Below are 20,937 nucleotides of genomic sequence, written 5' to 3' on the forward strand. Positions count from 1 at the left end.
CACAGTAACTTAAATGATGCTGTCTTAAACAGCATACACTTTTTTGCTGTTATAACTGAATCTCGAGTTAACGGATCAAAAGTGCATATTCAGTAGTTAAAAATTAGTTACAAATACTCAATACCAGGCAGAAGCTAAGCAGTGTTTTCGTTATATATGCCCTGAGAAGTATGTCAGGTAACACTATGAGTTATAGGGGTGGTATTTTCCCATTTATAGATAGTCTCCCAGCTTCAGTACTTAAGATTGGTACTTGGTATTGGTCTTACGCCCTCCTATCAATGGACCCCGCTGCTACTCATTTACCAAAATTACAAAATTGAGGCTGACTGTAGCCATTTTATATCATTTAATGTTTCGATAAACTTCTACAGAACCGTTATTTAAGATATTATCTTCTTCGTTAAGACAAGTATTGATATCTGTCGTATCTCACAGGTAGAGAACCACTTTATCCTATTGTTTCGATATATTTTAGACGGGACGCCATTATTTCGTGCTATAGTGAAAATTGGTTCAAGAAACCATGAAAATCGGAGTAGGCGTAAAGGTAGGCGTGTAACGGTGCATCAAAAAACGCCTCTTAATCCAGCCCTCTTACGGCTTTAAGTCGTAAGTCAGTGGACTAATACATTACGTGACCAAAACTATCCGGACACCCCCAAAATCATACGCTTTTTCATGTTAGGTACATTGTGCTGCCACCTACTGCCATGTACTCCATATCAGCGACCTCAGTAGTCATTAGACATTGTGAGAGAGCATAATGGGGCGCTCCGCGGAATTCACGGACTTCGAAAGTGGTCTGGTGATTGGGTGTCACTTGTGTCATACGTCTGTACGCGAGATTTCCACACTCCTAAACATCTCTAGGTTAACTGTTTCCGATGTGATAGTGAAGTGGAAACGTGAAGGGACAGGTACAGCACGAAAGCGTACAGGCCGACCTCATCTGTTGACTGACAGAGACAACCGACATTTAAAGCCCACCTATCAGCGGACCCTGATGCTGCTCATTTACCAAAATTACGAAACTGAGGCTGACTGTAGCCAATTTACATCATTTAATGTATCGATAAACTTCTACAGAACCGTTATTTAAGGTATTATCTTCTTCGTTAAGAAGATAGGCAGATATTTATCCAGACCATCACAGAGGAATTCCAGACTGCATCAGGATCCACTGCAAATAGTATGACAGGCAGGAGGTGAGAAAACCTGGATTTCATGGTCGAGCGGCTGCTCATAAGCCACACATCACGCCCGTAATGCCAAACGACGCCTCGCTTGGTGTAAGGAGCGAAAACGCTGGACGATTGAGCAGTGGAAAAAACGTTGGGTGGAGTGACGAGTCACGGTACACAATGTGGCGATCCGATGGCAGGGTGTGGGTATGGCGAATTCCCGGCGAACGTCATCCGCCCCCTTGTGTAGTGCCAACACTAAAATTCGAGGCGGTAGTGTTATGTTGGTGTCGTGGTTTTTCGTGGAGGGTGCTTGCACCCCTTGTTGTTTTGCGTGGCACTATCACATTACAGGCGTACACTGATGTTTTAAGAACCTTCTTGCTTCCCATTGTCGAAGAGCAATTCGGGGATGGCGATTGCATCATTCAACACGATCGGGCACCTGTTCATAATGCACTGCCTATGGCGGAGAACAATAACATCCCTATAATGGACTGTACTGCACTGAGTCCTGACCTGAATCGTATAGAACACCTTTGGGATGTTTTGGAACTCCGACTTCATGCCAGTCTCACCGACGGATATCTATACCTCTCCTCAGTGCAGCACTCAGTGAAGAATGGGCTGCAATTCCCCAAGAAACCTTCCAGCACCTGATTGCGACAGTGGAAGCTGTCATCAAGGCTAAGAGTGGGCCAACACCATACTGAATTCCAGTATTACCGATGGAGGGCGCTACGAACTCGTAAGTGATTTTCTGCCGGGTGTCCGGATACTTTTGAATTTATAGTGTAACAACGCTCCATGTCACAACCTCGTAGGAGATTCTTTCGTATCGTGTTGCGATATTCTCAGCTACTGACACACAGTGTAAAGGACACTGAAATCTCTCATGAAAACCTGCAGCTGAAGCGCATCGTATATGCATGGTCCCGTTTTGTTTCTCTTCAGCTGTCGGTTCCGTGTATACAGCAACGTTGTTTGCATAGACTCATTTCTACAAACAAGCTTTGTTTGCATAATGCACCCAGTCAAGCATTTTCACCTCAGGCAAGTAGCCTAAGACAACTGAGATGAATATATCGGTGAGTTTCCAGGCAGTCCCTGCAGCTATATTGTTTCCGCTTCAAGAATAACAGAAGCCAGTATTTTCAGACAAAAGAACAAAAGCGAGGTAAGTTGTCAGCATGTTGCACCGATGAATAGCTTTCAAACTATCTAGCAACAGGAATAATACATGATTTAATGCTGACCTTTGGTGAACGTCGGTATTTCCATGAACTCATCCATTAAGAAATTCACAAACAAGTTTAAGAAATAGGCCTTTTTCTGTCCGTCGATAGCTGTTTTTACTTCATAATTACCGGTTTCGGGCAACTTCGCTCATCTTGAGGTCAATTCTCGTACTTAACGAGTAATCTGTCGTAACAGAGTAACATGTCCTAACGAAACAATCACTTCCTGTCTTATACATATATAACATGAAGTGATTGCTCCACTAGAACAGGTTACTCTGTAATTACGAGGTGTGATACGAAGATTATTGACATCGCCCGAAAACGGTAATTTTGAAATAAAAATAGCGATCGACAGACGGAGAAGAAGCCTATTTTGAATAAATGGCGATTGCGGATTATTCCCTGTCAGAAGTATATCCGGTTCTGAGAAACAAGATTGATGAAATCACGAGCATAAGCTGCAGGAAACCACCATCCATACGTTATCAAGTGTCATGTCACTGTCTAATCACATCTTGTCTTTCTCATTGAAGTTCAGGAACAGCTATCATTTCGTGGTGATTAAAAAACTGGTAACTATCCATCGGATAAAGAATTATAGTGCAGATGTACAAAATGTGACTGCTTTGTGCCAAAAATTTCTGATCGAAAACATCATACAGCCCACTTTCAAACCCTACTCTCCATTCTATAGTCCCTCTTATCCGGAAGAGTTCTCTTTAAAACTATTCGACGTGAGACCTTCAAGCTAGTCTACACTTTGTGTACCGAGTAACTATCTTTTGTCTCACTAATAGAATTTTCTTTTGGTACTTGCTCTGCTGTCGTGATTACAATATTGTAATTGGTCCTGCCTCCTGGTGGGAACTCGTGTTACTTTTATTTAGTTCATAATGTCCTGAGGAGCGACTGCTGACAACGCTTAGTCGAGGTCAGAAACTTCTGTAAAAGCTTTATCTTTGCTTCTGCAACCTTTGCTTAACTTTACCGATGAAGTAAGGAACCACCTCTGAATGGGAACCGACCGGACACATCTTGCACGGGAGAGATATCGAGAGCCTCCTGCGGCTTCGGTAACAGCAGTTACCGTGGTTGAAACTCATAAGTGTGATCGATGCAAAGCTCTCGGGTTTAAAAACGGGTGGCAGTGGCGATGTGTCGAGATATTGCGAAAGTCAAAATATTTATACTAGCGGTGGGCCCCCTTCCACCTGGCTGCGAGCGGCCAGGTGCTGTCCAGCCGGTGGGCGGGGAGGGGAGTGATGTTGCAGTGGCCGGTAATATGGGGTGCGCCGTTCACATCTGGGCATTCCTGATTCGTCTTTTGTGCTGTACGGTTCTGGACATACTCTCGTCTTATTGCCGCTAACGAGTGGTTCCATGCCACAAACCGTTCGTATGTTTCGTCCCAACTGACAATATTCTCGTGATCCTTATTTCAACGGATTCCTTTGTAATAGCCTGTTGCTATCCCTCCTTTCTCTTTGTATCCCAGTCGTACCTGCCTGATGTGCTTTGTAAGTAATCCTTAGCACTTCAACACAACCGGGAGTAACATCAGGTGCATTCTGTGTGGTAGGTTAGATTAAGCTGCGTGTGTCTCATTCAGAAATACTATTTGGATGTTGATTGTGTGTGAGAAGATTGTGTTATCCTTCGTCTAAAAAAAAAAAAAAACGTCTTAATAGCACTTGTCGAGATTCGACAGCGGCCGGATGGAGGTCTCTCTGGACTGTGGTATAATATTCCTGATTTTAAAAAAAAAAAATTATAGATTTTTAATCACGTCTGCTTGTGGCAAACCTTTTTAAATGGTGAAATGGTGCATAGAAAATTTTTACTTGCTTAATGATGAATTTGCATTCGGCCATCCAGCATCAGACTCGCATCAGACCGACAAGAACGTTGACCGACAGCATTCTTTAGAGGACAGTAACCTATCTCAAAATTACGCAGTTTGCGTTATTACATTACCCGATACTGATACAAAAGATCGATAAAAGAGATCTCAGGGACGCTGAAATAAAAGTTTGATAAAATAAATGCCGATTGAACAGTAGTATCGTTCGGCTACGGCCACCAAAGAATTCGTCGGCAACTCTCCTTCACTGCAGCCTGAAAAGGTTCTAAAATGCAACATAACAAATTGAGATGTGACGTTAATGGAAAAGGAAAGTAGGTTTCTTGATTAAGACACGGCTGTGATCATTAAATTAATAACGAAAACTTACAGATACGAGAGCGACACTTACATTTTGTGAAACAGGAATCAAAAACAAACGAGAGAGGGAGAGAAGGATCACAGCTCCTGCTTTTATACAGTCAAAAAAATTACGGCGACTGCTTTCAATTTGCTTTACAGAACGTCTTCTTTCGTCATATAAACATTTCTCTGGAACATTCTTTATATGAGAAATATAAAATATATTTTTATATTAAATTATACCCTTTTCTCCTTACTTAACAGATTTATTTGCACAGAGCAAATTTATTTTTTAAGTCTTTTAGTACTGATATTATTAATTATTCAAAAAAGCAACATTTCAGTGGTTCATCGTTCCACTATATTGCTACTCGCATTTGTCAGGTTCAATGACTCGATCCGAATATGGAATGGATGGGTTCAAGAGGACCAAAGATAACACCCTGCAGGATCGCAACAGTCCCACATGAGTAGCGCACGAGAGGCCATACATATTGTTCGCTTGGCCGTGCGGGATTCTACAGTCACGTCACGAACCTTTAAACAGAAATCTAGCACGTTTCCTTCGAGTCGAGTATCCACGCGCACACTGCGACGACGTCTGGAGCATTATGTACTATCAGCATGGCGAACAATGTTGCCGTTTCCCCGGAAGCGACAGCAGGGAGTGTCGTGGCGATGGTGGTGTGTCCAACGACAACACTGGACAGAAGACTGGAACCTCCTGGAAACGCAACGATCGTGTCACTGTTGAATTCAGGCACCTGCACTTAGATGTTTCCCCTTCATTGTGGTGGCATAACACCAAAACTCCAGGAACTATATAATGAAGGGAGGATGCATCATGGACACGGATTCTTGTGCCTACAACCAAAAGAAGAGAGTCAATAAATTTTAACTGCATCATCTGAATCAGATCATTAAAATGAAGCTAACATAAATAATATTTTTTTTTATTAAAGCAGGAGCTGAGCTGAACCTAGCCATTAGTCTTGAAATCCTGTCGACGTGTTCTCTCTGCGTGACGAAAATATGAACGGTATGTGGAACTAACTGTTTCAAAAGTAGAATGAAAATTACAGGTAAATAGAAAAACAAGGGACTTAAAGGCCAAGGAAGCAGTGCTGAAATGAACTGTCCAGATAGCCACGCGGATTAACATGCTGATTTAGGAATTCGCGTAGCCACATAGGAGCCATTCGAATCCTCCCGGCGCATTACCAACGATTGTCGTTTTGTCGAACGGCCTGGATGTGGTTTTTATGCGGTTTCCCACACCCGACTATGCTGATACGCGGATGGGCCTCACGCCCAGGCTCAGTTACATGGTTCGCAAGCATTTCGAATTCGTTCTTACACTTTCACACGGGATAACACTAGCCACAAACAGATGGGGTACATACATTCCGTCGTGGCGGGGAGGGGCGACTGAAAGGGCACCGACATACTCTATCACTCTATCAGCAAGATTCCCAAATGTGAAGAGAGGGATAAGGCCACGGAAAGGAAGAAGAAGAAGAAGAAGAAGAAGAAGAAGCGGTAGTGAAAATAGACTGTTCTCTCTGCCATACACGACCGACCGCATAGTTGTCTCTCCCTTACACGATGGACCACATAGTTGCCACGTATGCTGACGGAAATATTTTCTCGTGCGTATTAATAAATTTTGGAAACAGCAGGAACCATCAGAAACAAAAAATCTAACTGGACGCTTTAATGCTTTAATCTTTTTCCTGTAGCTTGCCAACTCGTCGAAGCGCCATTATTCCGCTCATCTCACGAAGTTTACAGTCCGAGGAAGCAGGTCCGAATAGCTTATCATCTACGAGTTCGCTGAATACACTGGAAACATGGACCAAAGATAACCATATTAGAATAATATTCCGTCTTGATCGCTTTTATATTTTATTTTATAATCTTAACGTGTTTGGACCTAAGCTGCAAGCACAATCTCTGATTTCCGATGGTAGACTGAACCTATACGCGTTGAGGTGGAAAGTCTATAAAACATAAAAGCTGTCAAGACGAGTAATTATTCTAACAATATGATGATCACAAGCTCGGATAATTATTTTATGTCATTTATTGACAAATATTAACTCACATAGGTCTTACTATGCCAATGTTCAGTATAACCAAGCTCAGAGACGTAAAGGTACTTACTACCAAATTAAAATATGCGTGTGCTGAAAGGACGCGAGATGTGATGAAACGAGATGAAATACAGATTGTCCACATAAAACCTCCCTGGTTGCCAAATACAATTATAAGCAATTGAGACATAGATATTTGCTGTTTATGACATTATCTAAAGTTACTCTAAGTTTTGTACAAAAAAATTATACGTTTCTACACGCGCTCCTTTCGTAAACCGTAAAATGTCTAGATGATACTCTGTCTCAACACATATGTGCACAAGAATGTCTGAGGTAATTATTGTATTCACTATTCTGCAGAGATCATCAAGTCACGTACAGACCAAGCTTAAACATTATCATTCAAAAGTATTTTGTACTTGAAGTAGTAAGTAGGTATGCGTGTATGTCTATACGCGGAATCAAAACAAACCGGTGGTTCAGATAGAAGACAGTTTGACCTCTCTGCGGTTACATATATTGATTGCTGAGCGCAGGTAAGCATCGACTTAAACCGTAAACAGTGTTTCCAAGGTGCTCAGAAGTGTTTTGTAGTATGGGAAGACTGCAAAAAATCTAACTGCATAAAGGAAATTTAATTACCATATTTCTATTTACCTGCAGCAATGCCTAAAATTTAAGAATATAAAATATATTGCAGACAAGTTGCCTTAAAAGCACTGAATCAAAGCCAAACTCAGTCCTTCGTTGCGAAGATGTTTGTCTCTCACAACAACTTGTGAGTGACTGGGCCCGGCTTCAGAAAGAACAACTCCGAAAAACCACCCAAAAAGAAGGTAGGATCATCCTAAGGCAATCGATAACTGATCCCAAAAAATGAGGGTGAGCAATAGTTCTACAGGTAAAACACCGGCTGAAGGTCCGTGATTCGCCATTTAAACATAGCGTAGCAGCTGTTTATCTGATTGGCAGGCGACTTTTCTCGAAAACCTGTGGTAAGTGCGAAAACTAGGAAGGACAGACTGCAGTTTGCTACGAAGTACGCGTCGTGGACCGCTAAGGCTGCTCAAAAATTCTACGGAGTGACGAATGCAAACTCTTCTTTTCAGACAGGATACAACATGTTCGACGGCCAAAAACAGGAGGAATGACAGAAAGTACCAGTACCCATCATGAAGCAATGGAGGTGAAAGTGGGCTGTTTCTCACGAAGTGGCAAGGTCCTCTCGTCGAAATTCGTAGGGTAATGGATAGTCTGAAATAGAGTGAAATACTAATAGACAATATGATACCTTACGGAAGACGAAATATGCCTCGTAATTGACAATTCCAGCATGACAACGATTCGAAGCAGATTCAGGCCCTGTGAAGACAGTTCGCAAACAGCACAAAGAAGACGTATTCGAATGGCCAGGCCAGAGTCCAGACTTAAACACCATAGAACATCTTTGGGGCGAGCTAGATTGACGTGTTAGCCAACAAAACTGAACCAACAAGGAGGCTTGGAGGAAGAAGGTTCTTCAGGCTTGAATGACAAAATACCATTCAGATGTGCTGCAATAGTACACGCAAGAGGGTATGCAACCAAGTATTAAGCCAAGAACATCATGAGTAAAGACTTCATTGTTGCTTTTCTTCTGTTTAGTTTTAACAAAATAATTGTAAGCGTATGTAACGTTTATTTGTGTTTTATTATTGATGCAAAGATCATAATTATGTAACATCTGTAAGAAAATACTAGACATTGTACAGATTTGGTAATTATTGTACAAGTAAATTAAAAAAATCTGAAACTTGTTAAATTGTAATTTTATCAGCTAAAGAATAAATTTGTGTCATTTGAACATACATTACATTCATCACACTTTAAAGACGTAATAGACGAACATTATTGTATGCAGACATAAAATGTAAGCTTTAATCATATTTTAGTAACAAAAAAATGTTTTATTAAATCTTGTTACTCTACATATACGAGGATAAGTCAAATGAAAACCTTAAATAATTTTTTAAATATTATTTATTGTGCAGAAGTGGTACGAAGCTGTATCACTTTTCAACATAATCTCCCCCACGCTCAATGCAAGTCCTCCAGCGCTTACAAAGTGCATAAATTCCTTTAGAAAAAAATTCTTTTGGTAGTCCGCGCAACCACTCATGCACCGCGTGGCGTACCTCTTCATCGGAACGGAACTTCTTTCCTCCCATAGCATCTTTGAGTGGTCCAAGCATATGGAAATCACTTGGGGCAAGGTCTGGTGAGTATGGTGGACGAGGAAGACACTCAAAATGCAGGTCTGTGATTGTTACAACTGTTGTACGGACAGTTTGGGGCCTTGCATTGTCATGTTGCAAAAGGACATCAGCTGACAGCAATGCTCGTCGCTTTGATTTGATTTCAGGTCGCGGATGATTTTTTTAGGAGATCTGTGTATGATGCACTGGTGACAGTGGTCCCTCTAGGCATGTAATGCTCCAAAATGACGCCTTTTTCGTCCCAAAAGAGAGTCAGCATAACCTTCCCTGCTGATGGTTCTGTTCGAAACTTCTTTGGTTTTGGTGATGAGGAATGGCGCCATTCCTTGCTCGCTCTCTTCGTTTCCGGTTGGTGGAAGTGAACTCAGGTTTCGTCCCCAGTAACGATTCTTGCAAGGAAACGATCACATTCTCCTTCAAAGCGCCGAAGAAGTTCTTCACAAGCATTGACACGTCGTTTTCTCATTTCAGGAGTCAGCTTCCCTGGCACCCATCTTGCAGACAGTTTGTGAAACTGGAGCGCATCATGCACAGTGTGGTATGCTGACCCGTGACTAATCTGTAAACATGCTGCAATGTCATTCAGTGTCACTCGGCGGTTTTCCCTCACTACGGCTTCAATTGCTAAATGTTCTGTGGAGTCACAACTCGTTGAACCTGAACTGGACGAGGACCACCTTCCACTGACGTCACACCATTTGCGAACTTCCTACTACATTCGTAGACTTGCTGCTGTGACAAACATGCATCACCGTACTGAACCTTCATTCGTCGATGAATTTCAATAGGTTTCACACCTTCACTACGCAAAAACCGAATAACATAACGCTGTTCTTCCCTGGTGCGAGTCGCATGTGGGGCGGCCATCTTTATACTGATACTGCGACGGTATGTGTGCATCTGCACTATGCTGCCACCTACAGATCATTCTGCACGCTGTTTATAGCACGCTTACCGACTTAGAGGATAACGGCTCGAAATTTCGATTTGTTGCTACAAATTTAAGGTTTTGATTAGATAGTTCAAATGGCTCTGAGCACTATGGGACTTAACATCTGTGGTCATCAGTCCCCTAGAACGTAGAACTACTTAAACCTAACTAACCTACGGACATCACACACATCCATGCCCGAGGCAGGATTCGAACCTGCGACCGTAGCAGTCACGCGGTTCCGGACTGAGCGCCTTAAAAGCGAGACCACCGCGGCCGGCGTTTTGATTAGACTCAAACTCGTATAAACTGAAGTCAGCTCCTCGCTTCATTTTGTATGCCCAGGCCAGTCTGAAGAATTACTGCAAAAATGTTGATACAATTTAGAATTTTCAGTACCAGAATACTTTCTAGTATCGATAACAGGCAAAAATCGTTGAGATTTTCTGCAGCCAGGATGGATTAACTGATTATGTGTGCACAGAAACCTCAGTGCGTGAGTCCTACTCGCGCTTGGCAATTTTCTAAATATATTTGGATATCAGAAAAGGTTCATGTGGATGTCCTGTACTTTCACGGTAGCCAAATGTTGGTAAGAACACTCTCTTGATTAAAATGGAAAGTGTCTTGAAAGGAGGATATAATATGAACATCAACAAAAGCAAAAAGAGGATAATGGCTTGTAGTCGAGTTAACTCGGGCGATGCTGAGGGAATTAAATTAGGAAACGAGACACTTATAGTAGTAAAGGAGTTTTGCTATTTCCGGGGCAAAATAACTGATGATGGTCGAAGTAGTGAGGATATGAAACGTAGACTGGCAATGGCAAGGAAAGCATTTCTGAAGAAGAAAAATTTCTTAACATCGAGTATAGATTTAAGTGTCAGGAAGTCGTTTCTAAAAGTATTTGTATTGAGTGTAGCCATGTATGGAAGTGAAACATGGACGGTAAATAGTTTGGACAAGAAGAGAATAGAAGCTTTCGAAATGTGGTACTACAGAAGAATGCTGAAGATTAGATGGGTAGATCACATAACTAATGAGGAGGTATTGAATAGGATTGGGGAGAAGAGAAGTTTGTGGCACAACTTGACTAGGAGAAGGCACCGGTTGGTAGGACATGTTCTGAGGCATCAAGAGATCAAAAATTTAGTATTGGAGGGCAGCGTGGAGGGTAAAAATCATAGAGGGAGACCAAGAGATGACTACACTAAACAGATTCAGAAGGATGTAGGTTGCAGTAGGTACTGGTAGATGAAGAAGCTTGCACAGGATAGAGTAGCATGGAGAGCTGCATCAAACCAGTCTCAGGACTGAAGACCTGAAGAAGACATGACTGTACTGACACTTTTTAGCAGAACTGTGAACACATCAGTTATTGTTGTGGTTTCCTACGACTTGCATTCCTGCAATCAGACACAGATGCAAGAATAGACGAGCTGGCCATAACATTCTACGGTAATAAAATCAATGTATCACCAGCCTTATTGCATTCTTACTTAATGTTTCTAGTCAGGCACCAGTTATGTGTAGTTAGGATGTGCAACCAAGTCGTTTCTAAAAGTATTTGTATGGAGTGTAGCCATGTATGGAAGTGAAACGTACACGATAAATAGTTTCGACAAGAAGACAATAGAAGCTTTCGAAATGTGGTGCTACAGAAGAATGCTGAAGATTAGATGGGTAGATCACATAACTAATGGGAAGGTATTGAATAGAACTGCGGAGAAGAGGATCTTGTGGCACAACTTGACACGAAGAAGGGATCGGTTGGTAGGACATATTCTGAGGCATCAAGGGATCACCAGTTTAGTATTGGAGGGCAGCGTGGAGGGTACAAATCATAGAGGGAGACCAGGAGATGAATACACTAAGCAGATTCAGAAGGATGTAGGTTGCAGTAAGTACTGGGAGATGAAGAAGTTTGTACAGGATAGAGTAGCATGGAGAGCTGCATCAAACCAGTCTCAGGACTGAAGACCACAACAACGACAACACTTTCTGGATTGAGCGATTCACCGCTACGCTACCTCGTCCACGATCCCCCACACCCTCCACTTCCTGGCCACAAGCTGGTAGGCTATGTTTCTTCGTCGCATCTGGCGGCTGGCAGGTAGGCGCGGGTCATCTGCCTCCTCAGGTCAGCGATTAGCATCACAAAGCACCGGCCTAGGCCCTGGCCCCGGCATCGATGGCCGCTCATTTACAAGTCAGCGCCGCGTCCGTCTCCCCGGCACCAATTATTCCGCGCTCACCGAGTGACGTAATCAAAGGCGAGCCCGCCGGCTCAATTTGCGGATCCCGTGGCGCAGCCCGCTGACGTTGTCAAATGGCCGGCATTGTGACGGAGAGTGGCGGGCCATCTCGTCGTCGGCGACTGTGGCGGGCGCACTCCACGCCGCCTTTGTGGTCGCTTTCTCCAGCCGTTCCGTCTTGCCGGCTACTCCCTGCCCGACAGCCGCCAGATGGACTGCCGCACTACGGCGAGAGATGGCTGCAGCCCGCGCCGCCCGTCACAATAGCGCCCGCAGTCCCGCGCCGTGCCTGACGACTGACTGTACACTACTGAATGTATCTTTTGTGACGCGAATTACAAGACTCAGTAAGTGCCGTGTAGTCTTTAGAGCTAAGCGGTGAGAAAAAGGGAAGGAAAGAGTAGGCGCTTGTGGATTTAAGACGCTCAAGTGCGAGGTTATTAGCGCCCTGAAAAGTAAGGCAGATTAGGGCTTAGCGTCCTGTAGAGGACGACGTCATTAGCGACAGCTCTCTGAGGATATCGTAGTATTTTCATTATATATGAGGGAAGTCGAATGAAAATGAGACAGATGGAAGAAAGGGGCCAAGTGCGAGGAGACACGCCCAGTGAGCGTTCCGTAGAAATTTAATTAGGTTCAAATGGCTCTGAGCACTATGGGACTTACTTACACCTAACTAACCTAAGGACATCACACACATCCATGCCCGAGGCAGGATTCGAACCTGCGACCGTAGCAGTCGAGCGGTTCCGGACTGAGCGCCTAGAACCGCCAGACCACCGCGGCCGGCTATTTAATTAGGCATATAGATTACTTATCCATTATGGAATTCCAAGATGTTGTCGATTCTTGCCTATTATCGTCATTGATACTGGCAAGATATAGGTTCCCAGGGATTCCAAGACTTGCGATAAGCGCCGGCCGTATTGGCCGAGCGGTTCTAGGCGCTAAAGTCTGGAACCGTGCGACCGCTACGGTCGCAGGTTCGAATCCTGCCTCGGACAAGGATGTGTGTGCTGTCCTTAGGTTAGTTAGGTTTAAGTAGTTCTAAGTCTAGGGGACTGATGACCTCAGATGTTAAGTCCAATAGTGCTCAGAGCCGAATAACAAATGATAAAAGAAATATTTTTTTGTGTTCTATTATCACAAATACGTGAGGCAATACTTACCTTACGACTTATCTTAAGGAAAGGCAAACCTACGTTTCCAAAATTTGTAGACTTAGAGAAAGTTTTTGACATTGTTGACTGGAACATTCTCTTTCAAATTCTGGAGGGATAAAACACAGGGAGCGAAAGGCTAATTACAATTTGTACAGAAACCAGTTGCCAGTTATAAGAGTCGAGGGACATGAAAGGGAAGCAGTGGTTAAACAGGGAGTGAGACAGGGTTGTAGCCTCTCCCCGATGTTATTCAATCTGTATATTGAGCAAGCAGTAAAGGAAACGAAAGAAAAGTTTGGAGTAGGTATCAAAATCCATGGAGAAGAAATAAAAACTTTGAGGTTCGCCGATGACATTCTAATTCTGTCAGAGACAGCAAACGATTTGGAAGAGAAGTTGAACGGAATGGACAGAGTCTTGAAAGGAGGATATAAGATGAACGTCAACAAAAGTAAAGCGAGGATAATGGAATGTAGTCGAATTAAGTCGGGTGGTGCTGCGGGAATTAGATTAAGAAATGAAACACTTAAAGTAGTAAAGGAGTTTTGCTATTAGGGGAGCAAAATAACTGATGATAGTGAAGTAGAGAGGATATAAAATGTAGACTAGCAATGGCAAGAAAAGCGTTTCTGAAGAAGAGAAATTTGTTAACATCGAGTGTAGATTTAAGTGGCAGGAAGTCGTTTCTAAAAGTATTTGTATGGAGTGTAGCCATGTATGGAAGTGAAACGTACACGATAAATAGTTTCGACAAGAAGACAATAGAAGCTTTCGAAATGTGGTGCTACAGAAGAATGCTCAAGATTAGATGGGTAGATCACATAACTAATGGGCAGGTACTGAATAGAACTGCGGTGAAGAGTATCTTGTGGCACAACTTGACACGAAGAAGGGATCGGTTGGTAGGACATATTCTGAGGCATCAAGGGATCACCAGTTTAGTATTGGAGGGCAGCGTGGAGGGTAAAAATCGTGAGGGAGACCATAGAGATGAATACACTAAGCAGACTCAGAAGGATGTAGGTTGCAGTAGGTACTGGGAGATGAAGAAGCTTGCACAGGATACAGTAGCATGGAGAGCTGCACTAAACCAGGCTCAGGACTGAAGACCACAACAACAATTACAAATTAACAATTTTCAGATGTTTCCTTTACTTCTGCTGTGAAAATCGTACCATATTTCATGATTCTAGGTCAACGGAAAGTACCCTTTGGTTTCCATGAGTGAGTTTCCGAGTTGCAAATTGTGTGACATAAATCGCCGTATCGTGTGACTACAATGATTTATAAGCTTAAAATTTTTTCACCGCCAAGGGACCATAGACCTTAATATCTGACATAAATTTGAACTTGGTTTGTCTGTTCGTTCCTGATAAAAAGGCTCCTTAGCTGTTGGACAGACAGACAGACAGTGGATGGACTACAAAGCGATATAATAAAACTGCTTATTGTTTCAAAAGTAATCGCCATTAACTTTCAATACATTTATTACACTGTGAGACAAGACGGTCAATGTGTCTACGGAAAAATGTATGGAGTTGCCAACGGAATCACGACTGTACGCGTGCGTGCCTCTCTTCGTCCGTAGCCAACCGGCGGAGATGAATATCTTTCTTCGGGGCTGCGAAAATATGGAAATCACGTGAGAGGAGATATGGACTGTATGGGAAATGTGTTAGGGCTTCCCAGCGAAACTTCTGTAGGGTGGGCGAAACAACAGGTACGCCCTCTCAACGGAAGCCGTGCTGGCCATTTCCACAAGCTGCGACATTGTCACGAATAAAACAGTGACCCGTATATACAAGGAGTTTCCTTTAATTTACGTCTATTGTCACAAACTTTTTGTCAACAGATTACCGGTTTCGGTCTATAATGACCATCATCAGGTTGTTGTTGTTGTGGTATTCAGTCCTGAGACTGGTTTGATGCAGCTCTCCATGCTACTCTATCCTGTGCAAGCTTCTTCATCTCCCAGAACCCACTGCAACCTACATCCTTCTGAATCTGCTTAGTGTAGTCATCTCTTGGTCTCCCTCTACGATTTTTACCCTCTACGCTGCCCTCCAATACTAAATTGGTGATCCCTTGATGCCTTAGAACATGTCCTACCAACCGATCCCTTCTTCTGGTCAAGTTGTGCCACAAACTTCTCTTCTCCCGAATCCTATTCAATACCTCCTCATTAGTTATGTGATCTACCCATCTAATCTTAAGCATTCTTCTGTAGTACCACATTTCGAAAGCTTCTATTCTCTTCTTGTCCAAACTATTTATCGTCCATGTTTCACTTCCATACATGGCTACACTCCATACAAATACTTTTATAAATGTCTTCCTGACACTTAAATCAATACTCGATGTTAACAAATTTCTCTTCTTCAGAAACGCTTTCCTTGCCATTGCCAGTCTACATTTTATATCCTCTCTACTTCGACCATCATCAGTTATTTTGCTCCCTAAATAGCAATACTCCTTTACTACTTTAAGTGTCTCATTTCCTAATCTAATTCCCTCAGCATCACCCGACTTCATTCGACTATGTTTTATAAAAACGAAGTCCTTATGTACTCCTGCCATAGCGGCATCGTCAAATGTGGCTGCAGTACGTTAGGATTTTGTTTTTATAAAACTGATCTGCTAGTGGTCATTATAGACCGAAACCGGTAATCTCTTAACAAAAAGTTTCTGACCATAGACTTAAATTAAATAAAACTATCTGACCAATTTATTTGACTCAAGGGCTTCCCGGAACGCAGCCTCACAATTAACGCACAGCGCTCGACACTTTGCAAAACTACAAGCACATCATCAAGTCCAGATGTCCAGGAATGTTGATGGACGGTATTATTCTGCTGCAGGATAATCCCAACCCACGTTCTCAACCTTATTTCGAATACGCTATAGAAGTTTCGATAGGACGCCTACAGTCCGGATCTCTCTCCATGGTACTTCCATATTTTTGAAGCCCTGAAGAAAAACGTTCACCTCCGTCGATTGGCTTCGAACAAAGAGGTGCACGCCTGCGTAGACAAACATTTTTCAACGGATGCTTTGATTGTCTGGTCTAACAATGGAACGTATCAGCTGCAAAGCGATTTAGAAAAGATTGCTGTATAGTGTGTCAGGTGGCAGTTGACGCTAAATAACGGAAAGTGTGAGATGATCCACAGGAGTTCCAAAAGAAATCCGTTGGAATTCGATTACTCGATAAATAGTACAATTCTCAAGGCTGTCAATTCAACTAAGTACCTGGGTGTTAAAATTACGAACAATTTCAGTTGGAAGGACCACATAGATAATATTATCGGGAAGGCGAGCCAAAGGTTGAGTTTCATTGGCAGGACACTTAGAAGATGCAACAAGTCCACTAAAGAGACAGCTTACACTACACTCGTTCGTCCTCTGTTAGAATATTGCTGCGCGGTGTGGGATCCTTACCAGGTGGTATTGACGGAGGACATCGAAAGGGTGCAAAAAAGGGCAGCTCGTTTTGTATTATCGCGTTATAGGGGAGAGAGTGTGGCAGATACGATACACGAGTTGGGATGGAAGTCATTACAGCATAGATGTTTTTCGTCGCGGCGAGACCTTTTTACGAAATTTCAGTCACCAACTTTCTCTTCCGAATGCGAAAATATTTTGTTGAGCCCAATCTACATAGGTAGGAATGATCATCAAAATAAAATAAGAGAAATCAGAGCTCGAACAGAAAGGTTTAGGTGTTCGTTTTTCCCGCTCGCTGTTCGGGAGTGGAATAGTAGAGAGATAGTATGATTGTGGTTCGATGAACCCTCTGCCAAGCACTTAAATGTGAATTGCAGAGTAGTCATGTAGATGTAGATGTATTAACGGCTATGTCGATTACTTTTGAAATATTAATCATTGTACTTACCTGTCTTTCATCTGTATACTTTTCATTTGACTGCCCCTTATATTACAACCTCAGACCACAGAAATGGTAAATAATAAATCAACTAACTTCTATACACAAGTATCTGTACATGAATAAGTTACATAATAACTCTTAAATTGAAGAGGCTTGAGCTGTTTAATTACATCTGCACTCTCGTTGTTTGAACTGAAGACTGTGGTTAACTGCTTAATAATATAAAATAGTGCAGCGTAGTTCTTACGAGCTCCACAGGAAAGAACTTCATGCGGATGGTTGACCACTGCTGTACCTGAGTTCTCTAAAGCATCTACTTACTTGCTTTTGGAATGAGGTGAAGAAGATTTCATTTCCCCATTTATAACATGGGGCAGCGATGAAAAACTTTCTTAATTAATACAATTTAATCCTACGGTTTTTGAGTTGTTGAATCCTAATGTAATACAAAATACTGTATTATCCAACGTATTAAAAAAGAGGCGCTTAAAGCAATTATAACCATACACAGTGCAATTAAAAATAAATATATTGATACAAACGGCTATAACTTTTTAAAGCGCAGCAATACATCGATAAAAATTGTTGAGACTCTCAAATTAAGTTCAATTTCTTAAGTGCTTTATAGGTTTTCTGTTTCATCCTCCTTGGTCATACGCACAACATTTTTGCGATGATCAATTTCACACCATACGTTCTGAAACATACTTGGAATCACCGATGCCAGAGCATTAGAATTGCGCATTTTGAGCTCTGTAGTTTTTTGTGGCAAAGGAGTCACATACGTAAGGTCTTTCATATAACCCTGTTAAAAGAAATCCAAGGGTGGGGTAGTGATTCTGAGATCTACGTGGCCAAGAACAGAACACAGGTTCGTCATTTTCTTAAGTCTGCTTCGAGTCTTCCAACGGTTTGCGAGATAATGATTTAAAACTCTACTAACCTCCGTGCCCACAACAATCTAAATGTACTACTTTATTGTACATTATTTCTAATTCGTGGATGTATCGCCGCGCATTAAAAAGTTATAGTCGATCGTAATGCTATATTAATTTGAAATGCCCTCTCTACATGTTTCATCTTCTTATTCTTCGGTACGTATATCTTGCGACAGGTATCCAATGGAAGTGCTCCACTTTTCTTACCTGAATGCTTGCACAGAAACGGTTGGGAAGGGTGCCATAAAGCCGTTGTATCCTCTCCTACGGCAAGCTGACCCACATCTGTTGCATGTGCTCCTTGTAATCCCGGATGCTGGCACTAGGAGGGCGTTGTTCGACTGGCCCCACACGTGCGCTATCAGGGACAGACCTCGGAATCTTGGTCGCCACATGGCGAGTACACCAGCATTACGTAGACAGTTCGACAGTTCGTAGCGACATGTACTGATCCTGATAGATGTTGTCTGCGCGCCGACTGATCGCCCCCCGCCCCCCCCCCCCCCGCCTCCCCCACCCTCGCCTGAGGTTCGAGTCCTCCCTCGGGCATGGGTGCGAGTGTTATCCTTAGCGTAAATTAGTTTAAGTTAGATTAAGAAGCCAAGGGACCGATGACCTATGAACTCAGCAGATTGGTACCATATGAACTTACTACAAATTTCCACTTTTACTGACATTGTCCTGTTGAAATGTGGCCCCATTATACTGTCATATGCGAGGTAACGTAATAATGAGGACGCATAGTGTCTGTGAAGTAACGTTGTACCTTCAGCGTTCCCTCAGGTATTACCAGGCTTGACATGAACTCATACCCCTGGATTTCCACTCCTTGACGCCAGGATTAACACTGCTGTGCCTCTCCAAAACAAAACACTGGAATAATGTGGTCTCCCGCAAGAGCGCCAGTATACTCGCCGACGGTGGCATCCAGGGTAGTGCAGAACAGCGATTCATCCCTGAACGCAATGCGTCGCCATTCATTCGCAGTCCATGCTTACCGGTCACCACACCACCTCAAACACTGTTGTTTATGTCGCGGTATGAACGGCAGCCTACGCAAGGGATGGTAATTTCTTAGTCCAACTGCTGCTGGGCTCTGATCAATGGTGAGACATGGGATGTTGTAAGGAATCCATTATCTGCTCTCGGATGGCAGGCACATATGTGTAGAGGTTAGGATGTTCTCAGTGTCCTCACCCTTGAGGCGGTCAGATGTGGTCGAATTGACGACGAGTGTACCCGGCTTCACGTTCCACTGCAGTCCAACATGGCGACCCACAATGAGGTTCCCTTAAGACTGTGTAAGGTGCTGATAATGCTGTCTAACACGAGTGCACGGCACTTCTGCATCCTTCGCGGTGATCATTTATTATCTGATACTGTTCACGCCAGTTGTATACCGTACCAGATGCCTGGTAACAACGCTAAGCACAAACAGTACTAATATCTTCTGGTGGCATGCAATTCTACACCATTCATAAAAAACTGGATGAATATCTTTTAATTTTTAGTAATAATATGAAATTGAAATTTAGGTGGCAGTGTTTTCACTGATTAGTTTACTTTGTTGCTACAATGACGAATCCCTTTTTCACGTCTTCTGTTCTCGCAAGAACTTCGTAGTTCGGAGAAACAATCCATTACCACCTCTACAAATTAAGGTTGTCGTAATGAAGCAGTTTGTGAAAGCCTTACCGAAGGCGGAGAATATTTGAAAAAACCCTGCCAGTTTTTCGCGCTATCAGAAGCGAATTTATGAGGAGTCATGTTTGTTGGACTTGATAATCGGAAAGAGACATCGAATCAAAAATGATTAAAAAACTGAAAGGCGACTTGGGCATATTGAAGGGTGTTGATATTAAGTTCTTAGGTAATAGAAAACGGAAATAAATTGAAGGTTTAAATTCCCGGCGACGACGAGATGGAATTTGCCTTTTGGGGGGGGGGGGGGGGGTAGGACGTCAAATTGGCCGACTTGGAGCAGGAGAGGCACCATTGGATATTTTAATTTCCACGTTCTTTACTTTTACAAATAAATTCCTAAAACTTTGTCAGCATGACCAGGAAGGGTTCAGGATTCACGCTCATAGCAGTGGAAGTTCAAAAATGTAACAAAATATATATATTTTTTTACATGTGAAATGTCATCATTTTTTCACTTACTATTGGCTGCATTAGTTGCTATAGGTACACTTTTCTTCATAAGTAAGGGAGATTCTTCGAAGAATTTTGCACAGCGTACAAACCATACTTACAGGCGTATGAAACTCTAGAATTTTCCAAATCTATTAAAAACTGTGCTAAAAACTGAGATAATTAACCATAAAATTTGAGTTTTTACTAAACATGAAGTTTAAAATGTAACAGCTCATTCATTTTTTCATTAATGAAATAAATTCTAGAGTTTCATGCACCTGTAAGTATGGTTTGTATGCTGTGCAAAAGTCATCGAAGAATCTCTCTTACTTGTGAAGAAAAGTTTACCTACAGCATCAAATGCAGCCAATAGTAAGTTAAAAAATGATGAAATTTCACACGTAAAAAAATTTATTTTGTTAGACTTTTGAACTTACATTACTGTGAGTTTGAATCCTGAATCCTTCCTGGTCGTGTTGACAAAGTTTTAGGAATTTATATGTAAAAGTATCGACAGTGGAAATTAAAATGTCGTGTGGTGTCTCTCCTGCTCCAAGTCGGCCCGTTTGACATCCTATCCCCCTTGACGATTCAGGAATATTACGGAAATCCTAAGTCTGGATGGCCGGATATGGATTTGCACTGCTGC

General features: G+C 42.4%; 1 protein-coding gene across 1 annotated transcript in view; it reads left to right on the forward strand.

The window, feature by feature from the left end:
• LOC126272086 (hemicentin-1) overlaps positions 1 to 20,937 on the forward strand; it is a 1,030,571-nt gene that overhangs the window by 187,303 nt on the left and 822,331 nt on the right. The window lies entirely within an intron of this gene.

This window comes from Schistocerca gregaria, chromosome 5 (assembly GCF_023897955.1).
Source record: "Schistocerca gregaria isolate iqSchGreg1 chromosome 5, iqSchGreg1.2, whole genome shotgun sequence".
In the NCBI taxonomy this organism is placed as follows: Eukaryota; Metazoa; Arthropoda; class Insecta; order Orthoptera; family Acrididae; genus Schistocerca; species Schistocerca gregaria.